Source organism: Carcharhinus amblyrhynchos, chromosome 6 (genome assembly GCF_965287045.1).
Source record: "Carcharhinus amblyrhynchos chromosome 6, sCarAmb.v2.hapA, whole genome shotgun sequence".
Lineage (NCBI taxonomy): Eukaryota > Metazoa > Chordata > Chondrichthyes > Carcharhiniformes > Carcharhinidae > Carcharhinus > Carcharhinus amblyrhynchos.
The window spans coordinates 14,235,004-14,247,908 of NC_137329.1; positions in this window are offsets into that span (position 1 = coordinate 14,235,004).

Below are 12,905 nucleotides of genomic sequence, written 5' to 3' on the forward strand. Positions count from 1 at the left end.
AGCTCCTGCTCTGTCTTAAGACCGCAAAAGAAAACTACAAAGGGTAGTGAACAAAGCTCAGTCCATTACACAAACTAGTCTCCCATCTATTGACTCAATCTACACTTCCCTCTCCCTCTGAAAAGCAGTCAGCATAATCAAGGACCCCATGCAACCTGGACATTATCTCTGCCACCTTCATCCGTTGGGAAAAAGATACGTAAGTCTGGGGACATGTACCAACTGACTCAAGAACAGCTTCTTCCCTCCTGCCATCAGACTTTTGAATGGACCTACCTCATATTAAGTTGATCTTTCTCTATACCCTAACTATAACTGTAACACTACATTCTATACTCCTTTCCTTCTCTATGTATAGTATGCTTTGTTTTGTGCACAAGAAACAATACTTTTCACTGTATACTAATACACTGTGACAATAATAAATCAAATCAACTGGCTTTTTACCTGTCTTATGCAAATTGGTTTGTATGAGAAAGAAGCATGTACTCCAACTGTAAAAGCTGAAATTTGCAGTTTCGTTTGGAACCTTTTAACCTTGATTTTTGACTACAGAGTTTGATCTAAAAGAAGTCCTCACATAAGTGGGGAGAACAAGTGCTCTGATTAAAATGGATACGGGAAACCTAAACACCCCATGAAATTATGGATATGATATAGCATTTATTCGGACATAACTTGGCGGGGGGAGGTGGGGAGAAGAATTTCTGATGCAACTCATTCCATTGCTAGTACACAAGCATGTTATCAATATGGATACTTCAAAATTGATGTCCTTTAGTTCTTCAGTTAGACATTAAAGATCCTTTGGTTGAAAGAAGATTAGAAAGTCCATCAGCATTCAACAACACAAAACCTAACTAGGTTATTTGAGATCTTACTGCCCTGAGCAAAAACTGTTGCAAAATAATAGGATAAATAATAAGACTAAATGACAAGCCAAGAGCAAGAATATATAAGCAATCCATTGTGTAAATTTATTGCTGGGGTATTTTCTTTAGATACGCTTTTCATTTCAGGTTTGTTTGTAGTGTGAAAGTCCCACATTACAGGAAGAAAAAATTAAACAGATCTGCCCTGTGTTTATTCTTTCGTAACATGCGGACATAACTGGCAAGGGCAACATTTGTTGTCCAACCCTCATTTTCCCAAATGGAGTGGCTTACAAGGCCCATTCAGAGGGCAATTAAGAACCAACCACATCATTGTGGCCACACAAAGGCCAGACCAAGGGCGGCAGATTTCCATCCCTAAAGGACATTAGCAAACCAAATGGGTTTTACAAAATTTGCTGATAGATGCATGGTCGTAAATAGTGAGACTAGCTTTCAATTTCAGATTTAATTTGATCTATTTCACACTTGATGAAATGTCAAATTTGTAACTATAAATTTTATGGAAAAGTGTACTTTTCGGTGGGGGGGAAACGCAGAATCTGGGAGTAAAGAAACATCCAAGTTTCGCCCTTCAAAGACTCAGTTACGAGATGTACATGGTGAACAGCACATGTAAACTGCGAAGATGTTGAGCATGAGGCATCCCCTTGTTCACAGTCCACATAAGGATGCAGGTTTCTGATCATTGGCAGTGTAGGTCTGCCTGTGGAAACAACATTTGCTGTAAAGATCAGCAAAAAGAGGAGAGCTTGAATTTGAACGGCTGTGACAGGACAAAAGACAGGTTACTCGGCAAACAAGGCAGGTGTAATCACCTAATCTACACATTTTTGGAGACTAAGGGGCAATGTAGCATGGACAATCCACCAAACCTGCACAACTCTGGAGTGTGGGAGGATACCCATGCAGACACAGGGAGAACGTGCAAACTCCATTCAGACAGGCACCCAAAGCCACAATTGAACCCAGGACCCTGGTGCTGAGAGGCAGCAGTCCGAACCACTATGCCACCACTGTAAGTTAAAGTATCAACTGAACAGCAAGGCTGATTGCTTTATGTGTAATAGAATAATGGATGAGACATGAGTGCTGTAACATAAACTTGATCTTCACTGCCAGTTTATGTCCATTGTACATGTATTCACATGCTAAGAATGGAAATCAATGCCAATGCCTTAATAATGGAGTGATGGTGGCATAGTGGTAATGTCATTGGACCAGAAACCCATCAGCCTAGACTAATACTCTGGGGACATGGCTGTTAGTGGAATTTAAAATCAATGCTCAATTGTTGAAAAAAAAACCCATCTCCTTCACGAATGTCCATTAGAGAAGGAAAGCTGCTGTCCTCACCTGGTCTGCCTGTGTTTGACCCCAATGTAGTAACTCCTCAGAAATCAGTGCCCCTTCACCAGATTCCTTTTATTTACAACTTAATTCCATTCTACAGCGTGTAATTTCCAGAGTTCCAGGAGGTCTAGCATTCCCATTTTTATATATAGATGAGGCTCTATGATTGGGTAGGCAATTATGTTCTCAATCAGGAACTTCTTTTTGTGGGAACGCTTCACAAATTTGCATGTCATCCTTGCACCAGAACTATGGTAATCTTCTCCAATTTTGGTTTATGTGCTACCAAAGTAACTACTCAGACTCCAAGAGGCTAACCTCATGTGTCTTGTTGAGCTCATTACACCCAGACTCAAAGCAATATGGTTGCCTCCCCTCAGTTAACTTGATTTAGTTTAATTGGTTCATCAAAAAGATTGACTCTTTACTGCCCCCTGAAATGGCCCAGCAAGTCACTCAGTTTTCTTTGATTCAGTACGAGGCAATATATCTCAGCATACTTACACCTACAGGTCATACCTACAGTGTATATTTACATTTCATGTCTCTCTCTCCTCTCAGCTTCCATGGTTTTCTGACTCTTGGTTAAAAATGGCTGGAGGGGGCCTTCGACAGTGGCCTTTTCTCGCAAGTCTTCGTGCCAGCTGCGCCTAGCCTTCTGGTATCCCTTAGCAAGTAGTCCTGGACCTTGAAATGTTCCAGTCTGGAATATTGAGTTGTCCATTGCTCTTAGCACTTGAAGGCCAGCAATTTCCAGACAGAATATAGAGTGTCGCCAGCAGTTGATGTTTATCTTGGTGTGCGTTGCATGGATCAGCCTATAGGATACAGATCTTCAGAGCTGCTGGGGGTGAAATCTTAACAAAACCTTTGGTATCTTTTTCCAGACCTGCTTTGCAAAGGTGTGGAGATGCCGGCATTGGACTGGGGTAGGCACAGTAAGAAGTTCCACAGCACCAGGCTGAAGTCCAAGAAGCCTACCTGGCAGCATAAGCTCTGAGCACTGTCCCTGCCACCCCCCCAACCAGGTGAGTGACTCACCTGATGAAGGGCCAGTGCCTGGAAAGCTTGCGCCACCAAACAAACCCACTGGAGCCCAACTTGGTGCTCCGAGACTTCACACCGTGCCTTGCAAAGGCACATTCCAGAAGGAGGTGGGCAGTCTTTTCCCCACTGTAGTTGCCTCACAGGCAGAAAGGATCTGATGGTTGGGGGGGGGGGGGGGGGTTGCCTTTTCAGCATCAGCCAGGCTTGATTAGGGCTTATTTTAAACTTCTAGCACTGAAACGTTCTGCCAAATGACCTTGACAGTCCACTTAGGTAATTACCCAACAGGATGTGTCATCTTTTACTGCAGGATTGTCGAAAACATTATATGCAAGCAAACGCCTGATTGACTTGTAATTAAAGGTATTTTCTCTCTATACCCATCCTAACCATGTAACTGTCTAAACACTTTTTAAAAGACAAAATTGTACCCACCTCTCCTGTCTCTGGCACCAGTTTCAGTGAAAAAATTGCCCCTCTGGACTCATGAGAGACAACTGCTGCAGCACTGCCCATCTGACTGGAGTAGTTCATAGCAATGTGGCCACACTCATCCTTTGTGACACTAGGGACAGTCAGCAGTTACGGGCACTTGGGGTGGGATTTTGCCCGCTCCTCCCCATCCCCTGCAGCAACAGAGGGTGGCTTGTCATTGGCCGGTGACAGGATTTTTTTGTTCCCGCCAAGTTTTCCCATTGTTCACACCCTCCGTCGCCAGGGAGGGGCGGGGGGGGGGGGGGTGCAGTGCATCAGTGTATATTTCCATTTCATGTTAAACATTCTCAGTTTCATACAACTCCAGGGTTTACATGGTTTTATGACTGACTCTTTGTTAAAAATGGCTGGAGGGGGCCTTAGACAGTGGCCTTTCCTCGTAAGTCTTTGCACCAGCTGCGCCCAGCCTTCTGGTATCCCTCAGCAAGTAGTCCTGGACCTCAGAACGTACCAGTCTGGAATATTTAGTTGTCCATTACTCTTAGCACTTGAAGGCCAGCAATTTCCGGACATCCGGAGCAAGGTGGTCATCGTTGGTGGGACTGGAAGATCCTACCCAGAGAATGGCGAGATAACTTTGGTCTTGGGTTTGCATACTGGAAGTCTATGTGCACAAAGGTGGCCATTAGGATATGGGTGATGTTGGATATATTCTTCTGCCTGGAGATTTGCATATCTTGATCCTGTGGACATGTTTCTTTACGATATCCATATAAAGCGGAAGGTGGCCCAGATAACTCCTGCACAAAGGGCAAGGCATGGGTTTCCTCTTTTCACTCCTGAAAACCTACCTCTGATTAAGCTTTTGGGTACCTGACCTGCTATTTGATGTGGCTCAGTGGCATATTTTATATTCTAATGCTCCTGTGAAGTGCACTGGGGTGTTTTATTACCAAGGCACTATATAAATACAAACAGTTATGATGCAGAACACATCTCAAGGTCAAAATGGGCAATCCTGTTATTTTTCATTTCAGATTGTACGTGAATTGCAACCGTGCAGCTTTAATGATTTTCTTTTGCCTTCTCTTTCGATTCACAGTTGAAGCATCTGACAGTTTGGTCCCTAGAGTAACTCTCATTGAGCACTGTGTCTCCAACTTTCTCACACATTTGATGCTTAAAGTCAGGAGAACAAACGTATATGAAATATACAAAGAACTATACATACTGTTTTATGTATTGGTCTAATCCCTTTTTACACCCTAAAACCCTTTTTACATTTGCCATAGGTTGGACTAACAGGGGCAGCACTGTGCCACAGTGGTTAGCACTGCTGCCTCACAGCGCCAGGGACCCGTGTTCCATTCCTGGCTTAGGTCACTGAATGTGCTGTCTGCACATTCTCCCCATGTCTGCGTGGGTTTCCTCCAAGTGCTCTGGTTTCTCCCATAGCCCAAAGATGTGTTAGGTGGATTAGCCTTGCTAAATTGTTCCTTAGTGTAAGAAGGGACTAGCTAGGGTAAATGCATTGGGTTATGGGGATAGAGCCTGGGTGGGATTGTTGTTGGTGCAAACTCAATGGGCCAAATGGCCTCCTTCTGCACTGTAGGATTCTATGATTACCATATTTGAATTGAGCTGTACTTCAGTCGTACCAATGAAAAAATTGAAGTCGGAAATTCGGCATAACAGGAAATCATACATATCCCTCATTGTTCTTTGCTGACTAATAAATACAGTATCTGGTATAGGACCACATCAAGGAGGATAGTCACAGGTCCAACCTTCAGTCCATATTGAACTATTTGGTGTCAGCTGAGGCAGCAACGTACTCACCATTTGTGGCCTGAGGCTGGGGAAAAATAGTTAATACTCCTGATAACTATTCAGCACCTTGCAGCTGGTAAGTACACCCACACAAACACAGGGACCAACTCTTTACAAGGTTCATCTCCTCAGAAATGAGAAAATTACTTTTATTTAATGGACGGTTTTGCTTCCACTTGGTACATGGTTCCAAATATCTCAATTTTCTATTATACTTGCTTGACTAAACCAACGAACAAAGGATGGCCACATTGGTAAATTGCTTCGGGGATGTCTTGAGGTTGTGAAAAGTACTTTAAAAATGCCAGTCTGTCTTTCTTTGCATGGAGTTTATTGAGGACTGCCAGAATCAGCAACTATGAAAGCAATTCCCAAGCCAATACTTGAAAAGGGGAAACTGGAAGAGGAAAACATAGTTTTCTCCTTCATGTTGTATGTAATAACTAGGACATGACTCAAAAGCACATATCACTTAAAGCTCTAGAATACTCTTTCCAAATACCCATCATTGACATGGGAGATTTACGTGTACAAACATCCAGCAACTGATCACGGGAAACAAAAGTTTAATCAATTCATTTGGGTCAATGCAATAATTCTTAGAACAGTTACTAAACTACAATCCATAATTGATGTCTTCTCTAATAAACTGAAAGAATGTTTCATAGCAAAATGATCCATTCATCATTAACTGAAATCACGTTCTTGGAATAAAATGAACTCCATATAAAGAAAGAAAGAAAGATTGGCTTTCTTAAAGCACTTTTCACAACCTTGAGACATCCCAAAGCACTTTCCTGTCAACCACACACAATTAGTGTGTAACATAGGAAACACAGCAGCAAATTTGCACACAGACCGCAATGAAGTGAATGAGCAGATTAATTGTTTCAGGTGCTGGTTGAGTGCAAGATTTCCCTGTTTTTTTTCCCAACAGTGTCATGGAATATTTTACATCCGCCAGAGATAACAGGCATTTTGCTTAATGTCTCATCTGAAGCCACCCCTCCCCCCCGCCCCAGTTCTACACAGGTAAAGATTTCAGCTGAAGGAGGGAAAGGGCTAATGAATTCAATGCACTTTGTACTTAGCATATATCACAAACATAACCCTTCCTCATGGCAGATTTCCTCAAGCTTATACTGCCCCTGGCATCAATATAAACTATTTATTCATGTTTTCCTTACTTGTTCATGTCTTTCATTCTTTAACTTTAATTTCCATAAAGACAGATAGTTAAATGTGAGTGTTATTTTGTAGACATTGCAAATCTTACCTGTTTGTACTAGCTAAGCATAGTTAAACAGCTGCAGATGGTAGAGTGCGATAACGGCTATTTGACAGGAGGACTCCCCTGGGAAGCCACGACCACATAAGCTACTTCAATGGAGAAGCTGCCAAAGCCACCGGAAAAGATGTGGATCATGACTATACCAATGACTGCATCGTGACTGAAACTGCCAGACAAGCTGCGGGCCCTAGCTGAAGCCGGGGGCTGCATCTTGGCTGGAAGCAGAAGCGTTGCGGGGTCCTGGCTGATACCAGAGTTTACATCGTGACTGATGCTGAGAATCGTGATGTATAAATACCCATACTTGTGTTCAGTGAGAAGCCTGGTAAACCATTGTTAGGTAACAGGTCTCTCCCAAAAGCTTTTGAAATAAAACTACTGTACTTTGACTCAATAACAGCCTCAGAGGTATCTTTGACCTAAAACACAGCCTGGATTACGTACTCAATTCTCAAGACTGGAGCTTGAATTTACAACATTCGTCAGCTGGAACTGATAGACAAATTTCCTCCTTTCTGTCCTCAGCAGGTTCATCTATTTGTCTATCCGAATGGCATAAAATGACATTAAATGAACAAAGGTTTTTAAAAAGGAGCACAGACAATAACTCAATTATAAATAAAAGTCAAGGAAATGTTATCAAATGAAAATAATAGTATTTACTACATTCTTATCCAATACTTCAAAGAGTCATAGTCATTTACAGCTTGGAAACAGGCCCTGCAGTCCAACTGGTCCATGCCGCCCTCTATTTTTAAAACTACTAAGCTAGTCCCAATCACCCACATTTGGTTCATATCCCTCTATACCCATCTTATCCATGTAACCTTTTAAATGCTTTTTAAAAGGCAATTGTACCCACCTCTACTACGGCCTCTGGCAGCTTGTTCCAGACAGTCACCACCCTCTGTGTGAAAAAATTACCCCTCAGGATCCCTTTTGTATCTCTCTCAGCTTAAACCAACGCTCTCTAGTTTTATATTCCCTACCTTTGTGTAGGGGAGTCTAAACAAGAGAATAAATGAAACCATTGCAGCATGCAGCAGAGGAGACAATGGCCTCGAGGTATTATTATTGCTGGACTATTAATCCAGAAACACCATTAATGTCTGGGGACCTGTGTGCGAATCCCACCACGGCAGAATTTGAATTCAATAGAAAATATCTGGAGTAAATATCTGGAAAATATCTAGAAAACATAGGGTGTTCAGGACTCTTAAGGGTGAGGGGGATCAACCCCAAGTCATAGTTCATGTGGGGACGCATGACATAGGGAGGTTAAGGGAAGGGGATATTAAGCAGAAATTTATGGAGTTGGGGTGGAAACTTAAGGCCAAGTCGGACAGGGTGGTTATCTCGGGACTCTTGCCTGTACCACGGGATAGTGTAGAGCGGAACAGAGAGAGGGAAAGTTTGAACTCGTGGCTGAGGGGATGGTGCAGGAGGGAGGGGTTCAGGTTCTTGAGCAATTGGGGCTCATTCTGGGGAAGGTGGGACCTCTACAGGAGTGATGGTCTACACCTGAATCAGAGGGGAACCAATATCTAGGGGGGAAAATTTGCTAAGGCTATGCAGGGGGGTTTAAACTGATTCGGGGGGGGGGGGGTGGGATCCTGAGTAGTGGGGGTGAAAGTGAGGGGGGCATAGATGGGGACTGCAATGCACGGCATCGTGGGGGTGAAGCGGAGCAGGGTTTGAAATGTGTATACTTTAATGCGAGGAGTATTCGCAATAAAGTGGATGAACTTGCAGCGTGGATCAGTACCTGGGACTTTGATGTTGTGGCCATTTCAGAGACACGGATAGAGCAGGGTCAGGAATGGTTGTTGCAGGTTCCGGGGTTCAAATGCTTCAGTAGGAGTAGAGAAGGACGTAGAAGGGGGGGAGGGGTAGCATTATTAGTCAAGGATTGTATCACGGTGTCAGAGAGGAAGTTTAATGAGGACTTGTCTGTTGAGGTAGTATGGGCTGAGGTTAGAAATAGGAGAGGAGAGGTCACCCTGTTGGGAGTCTTTTATAGACCTCCTAAAAGTTCTAGAGAGGTTGAGGAAAGGATTGTGGAGACGATCCGGGATAGGAGTGAAAGTAATAGGGTAATTGTTATGGGGGACTTTAACTTTACTAATATTGATTGGAATAGCTATAGCTCTAGCTCATTAGAGGGGTCAGTTTTTGTACAAAGCGTGCAGGAAGGTTTCTTGACTCAGTATGTTGATAGGCCAACTAGAGGTGAGGCTATATTGGATTTGGTGCTGGGAAATGAGCCAGACCAGGTGCTAGACTTGGAAGTTGGGATGCATTTTGGTGATAGTGACCACAATTCGGTTACATTCACCTTAGTGATGGAAAGGGATAGGCTTGAACCTCGGGTCAGTAGTTTTAGCTGGGGGAAGGGTAATTATGAGGCTATTAGGAGAGAATTAGGAAGCATAGGTTGGACTAGGAGACTACAGGGTCTGGGAACATCCGAAATGTGGAGTTTTTTCAAGGAGCAGCTACTGCGAGTCCTTGATATGTATGTCCCTGTCAGGCAAGGAGGAATTGGTCGAGCTAGGGAACCGTGGTGCACTAGGAAAGTTGATTCGCTGGTTAAAAAGAAAAAGGAGGCTTATGTCCGGATGAGACTTGAGGGCTCAGGTAGTGCACTAGAAAGCTTTAGATTTGCTAGGAGGGAGTTAAAGAGAGAGTTAAGAAGGGCTAAAAGAGGACATGAGAAGACTTTGGCTGATAGGATTAAGGAGAATCCTAAGGCGTTCTATAGATATGTTAAGAACAAAAGGTTGGTTAGGGCAAGATTAGGGCCAGTTAGAGACAGCAGTGGGAATTTATGTGTGGAACCGGAAGAGATTGGAGAGGCATTGAACCAATATTTCTCTTCGGTGTTCACGCAGGGGGACATAAATGTAGCTGTGGAGAACACTGGGTTACAGGGTTGTAAACTGGACAGTATTGCAGTTGATAAGGAGGATGTGCTAGTTATTCTTGAGGGTTTGAAAATAGATAAGTCCTCTGGGCCGGACGGGATTTACCCTAGGATTCTCTGGGAGGCAAGGGAGGCAATTGCAGAGCCTCTGGCTCTGATCTTCAGCTCGTCGTTGGTCACTGGTATAGTACCAGATGATTGGAGGTTAGCGAATGTCGTCCCATTGTTTAAGAAGGGGAACGGAGACTTCCCCGGGAATTATAGACCGGTGAGTCTTACTTCTGTTGTGGGTAAGGTTTTAGAAAAAATTATTAGGGATAGGATTTATAGTTATTTGGAGAGTAATGAATTGATTAGAGATAGTCAGCATGGTTTTGTGGAGGGTAGGTCGTGCCTTACTAACCTTACTGAGTTTTTTGAGAAAGTGACCAAAGAGGTGGATGGGGGTAAGGCAGTTGACGTGGTATATATGGACTTTAGTAAGGCGTTTGATAAGGTTCACCATGGAAGGCTTCTGCAGAAATTGCAGATGTATGGGATTGAGGGTGATCTAGGAAATTGGATTAGGAATTGGCTGGCGGATAGGAGACAGAGGGTGGTGGTTGATGGTAAGTATTCGACATGGAGTTCAGTTACGAGTGGTGTGCCTCAGGGATCTGTTTTGGGGCCACTGCTGTTTGTAATTTTTATAAATGATCTGGATGAGGGTATAGTTGGGTGGATTAGTAAATTTGCTGATGACACCAAAGTCGGAGGTGTGGTAGATAGTGAGGAAGGGTGTCTTAGTCTACAGGGAGACTTGGATAAGTTGCAGAGCTGGGCCGAGAGGTGGAGGATGGAGTTTAATGCGGAAAAGTGTGAGGTAATTCACTTTGGCAGGAATAACGGATGTGTAGAGTACAGGGCTAATGGTAGGACTCTGAATAGTGTGGATGAACAGAGGGATCTAGGTGTATGTGTACATAGATCCCTGAAAGTTGGGAATCAAGTAGATAGGGTTGTTAGGAAGGCATACGGTGTCTTGGCGTTTATTGGTAGGGGGATTGAATTTAGGAGCCGCAGCATCATGTTGCAACTGTACAAAACTCTGGAGTGGCCGCACTTGGAGTATTGTGTGCAGTTCTGGTCCCCACATTATAGGAAGGATGTGGAGGCTTTGGAGAGGGTGCAGAGGAGGTTTACTAGGATGTTGCCTGGTATGGAGGGGAGGTCCTATGAGGAGAGACTGAGGGATTTGAGGTTGTTTTCGTTAGAAAGAAGGTGGCTACGAGGGGACCTTATTGAAACATATAAGATGATTAGAGGTTTAGATAGGGTGGACAGTGATAGCCTTTTTCCTCGGATGGAGAAAGCTAGCACGAGGGGGCATAGCTTTAAATTAAGGGGTGGTAGTTATAGGACGGATGTCAGGGGTAGGTTCTTTACCCAGAGCGTGGTGAGGGATTGGAATGCCCTGCCTGCTGCAGTTGTAGATGTGCCTAGTTTGGGGGCGTTTAAGAGATCCGTGGATAGGTTTATGGATGGTAAGGGTTTGGTTTAGGTTAGAGGGTCATTGTTTTTTAACTGGTCGGCGCAACATCGTGGGCCGAAGGGCCTGTTCTGCGCTGTAATGTTCTATGTTCTTTGTTCTATGTTAAGAATCTACTGATGATCGTGAAACCATTGTCGATTGTCAGAAAAACTGATCTGGTTCGCTTTTCTTCCTTCCTTTAGGGAAGGAAATCTACATGTGATTCCAGCACCACATCAATGTGGTTGAATTTTAAGTGCCCTCCAAGAGCAACTAGGGGTGGGCAATAAATGTTGGCCAGCCAGTGACATCCATGTCCCACAAATGACTAAAAAAAAAGCCATTACACATCCCTTTTTGACACCAACCAAATAAACTAACTCAAATTAACTGAGGGACAAATTAAAAGGGGCAGCTCCCCAAAAGGAAGGGGACAGCCCAAACAAAAAAAATTAAATCAAAACGTAATTGACAGGGTCTTTAATACATCCCAGCCCCTGCAGTGCCCAGTGGGCCTAGAAGACATGAACTGCACCTGTGGACACCACATGCTCCCTCTCCATGGGCACCTTGCTGCAGTAGAGGGGCAGGCAGTCAGGATAAAAAGCCATTACGCAGTGTTAATAAAAACTCATAAGCCCCCCAGATATGTGTCAACAATGCATTCAGGTTCCAGCAGTGACCACCAGTTACAAAATATTTTAATTGTTCCCAAGTATTCCTTCTGCAAAGCCATAGGCATAGACAACACTGTGGAAGAGCAAGGAACAGCCAAAATGACCACTGCACTGGCCCTATCCAACCTAGACTTGCAGATAGCCACTTTGATCAAGAGCAAACCCACTGGGAACTCTTCCATCCTAGCCATTCCCATCCACACTCAATAGCCAAAGGTCAGGAGGGTGTGATTGAGGTGCAGTCAGAAGCTAAGGAGTCCAAATACAATCTCTCATGCTCCACATGTAGGTAAGACACTGAGGCTGCTGAAGTTATAGGCAGCCTAGGAATCCCTGAATCAACTTAAAAATCAATTTGGCAATTCTGTTTAAATCATGAATCCAATTTCATGCTGAATTGGGGTTGATTCAATCAATCTTTCCTTTCAAAAAGTTGGTCCCAAAATGTGGAAGCTAACAGTACACCATCAGCACAGTACATGGATCTAGATATACAATCATATCAAACAACCAAAATACTGAGACACTGCACCCACACATATTTTTCTAATATCACATACTTTATCATTGTAATTAAGTCTCAAAGCCAACACAATTGACTTATGCAACTTTTCTCTGATATGTGATGTGCTTTGCACTTTACATTCTACAAATTTCAACAAGCAAATACCAATTCAATGAGCCAATTAATTACAAGTCAATTATTCATCAAGCACTCACCGGGCAGGGGGAAGTGTGGCCATCACTTTCTGCATTACATTTTATTAACTGTGTCCTAAAATTCCTAGAAAACATCAAATAAGTTCAGCTTCATAATTCGATTTAATGAGATCAATTTAAATATGGTCATTTGAACTTTATAGACGGGGTTTAAAGATGATAGGGACTCAGGATGTTTCATTATGGAGGTCAGAGCTGTGATATCACGCTAATGTGGGAGTTGAAG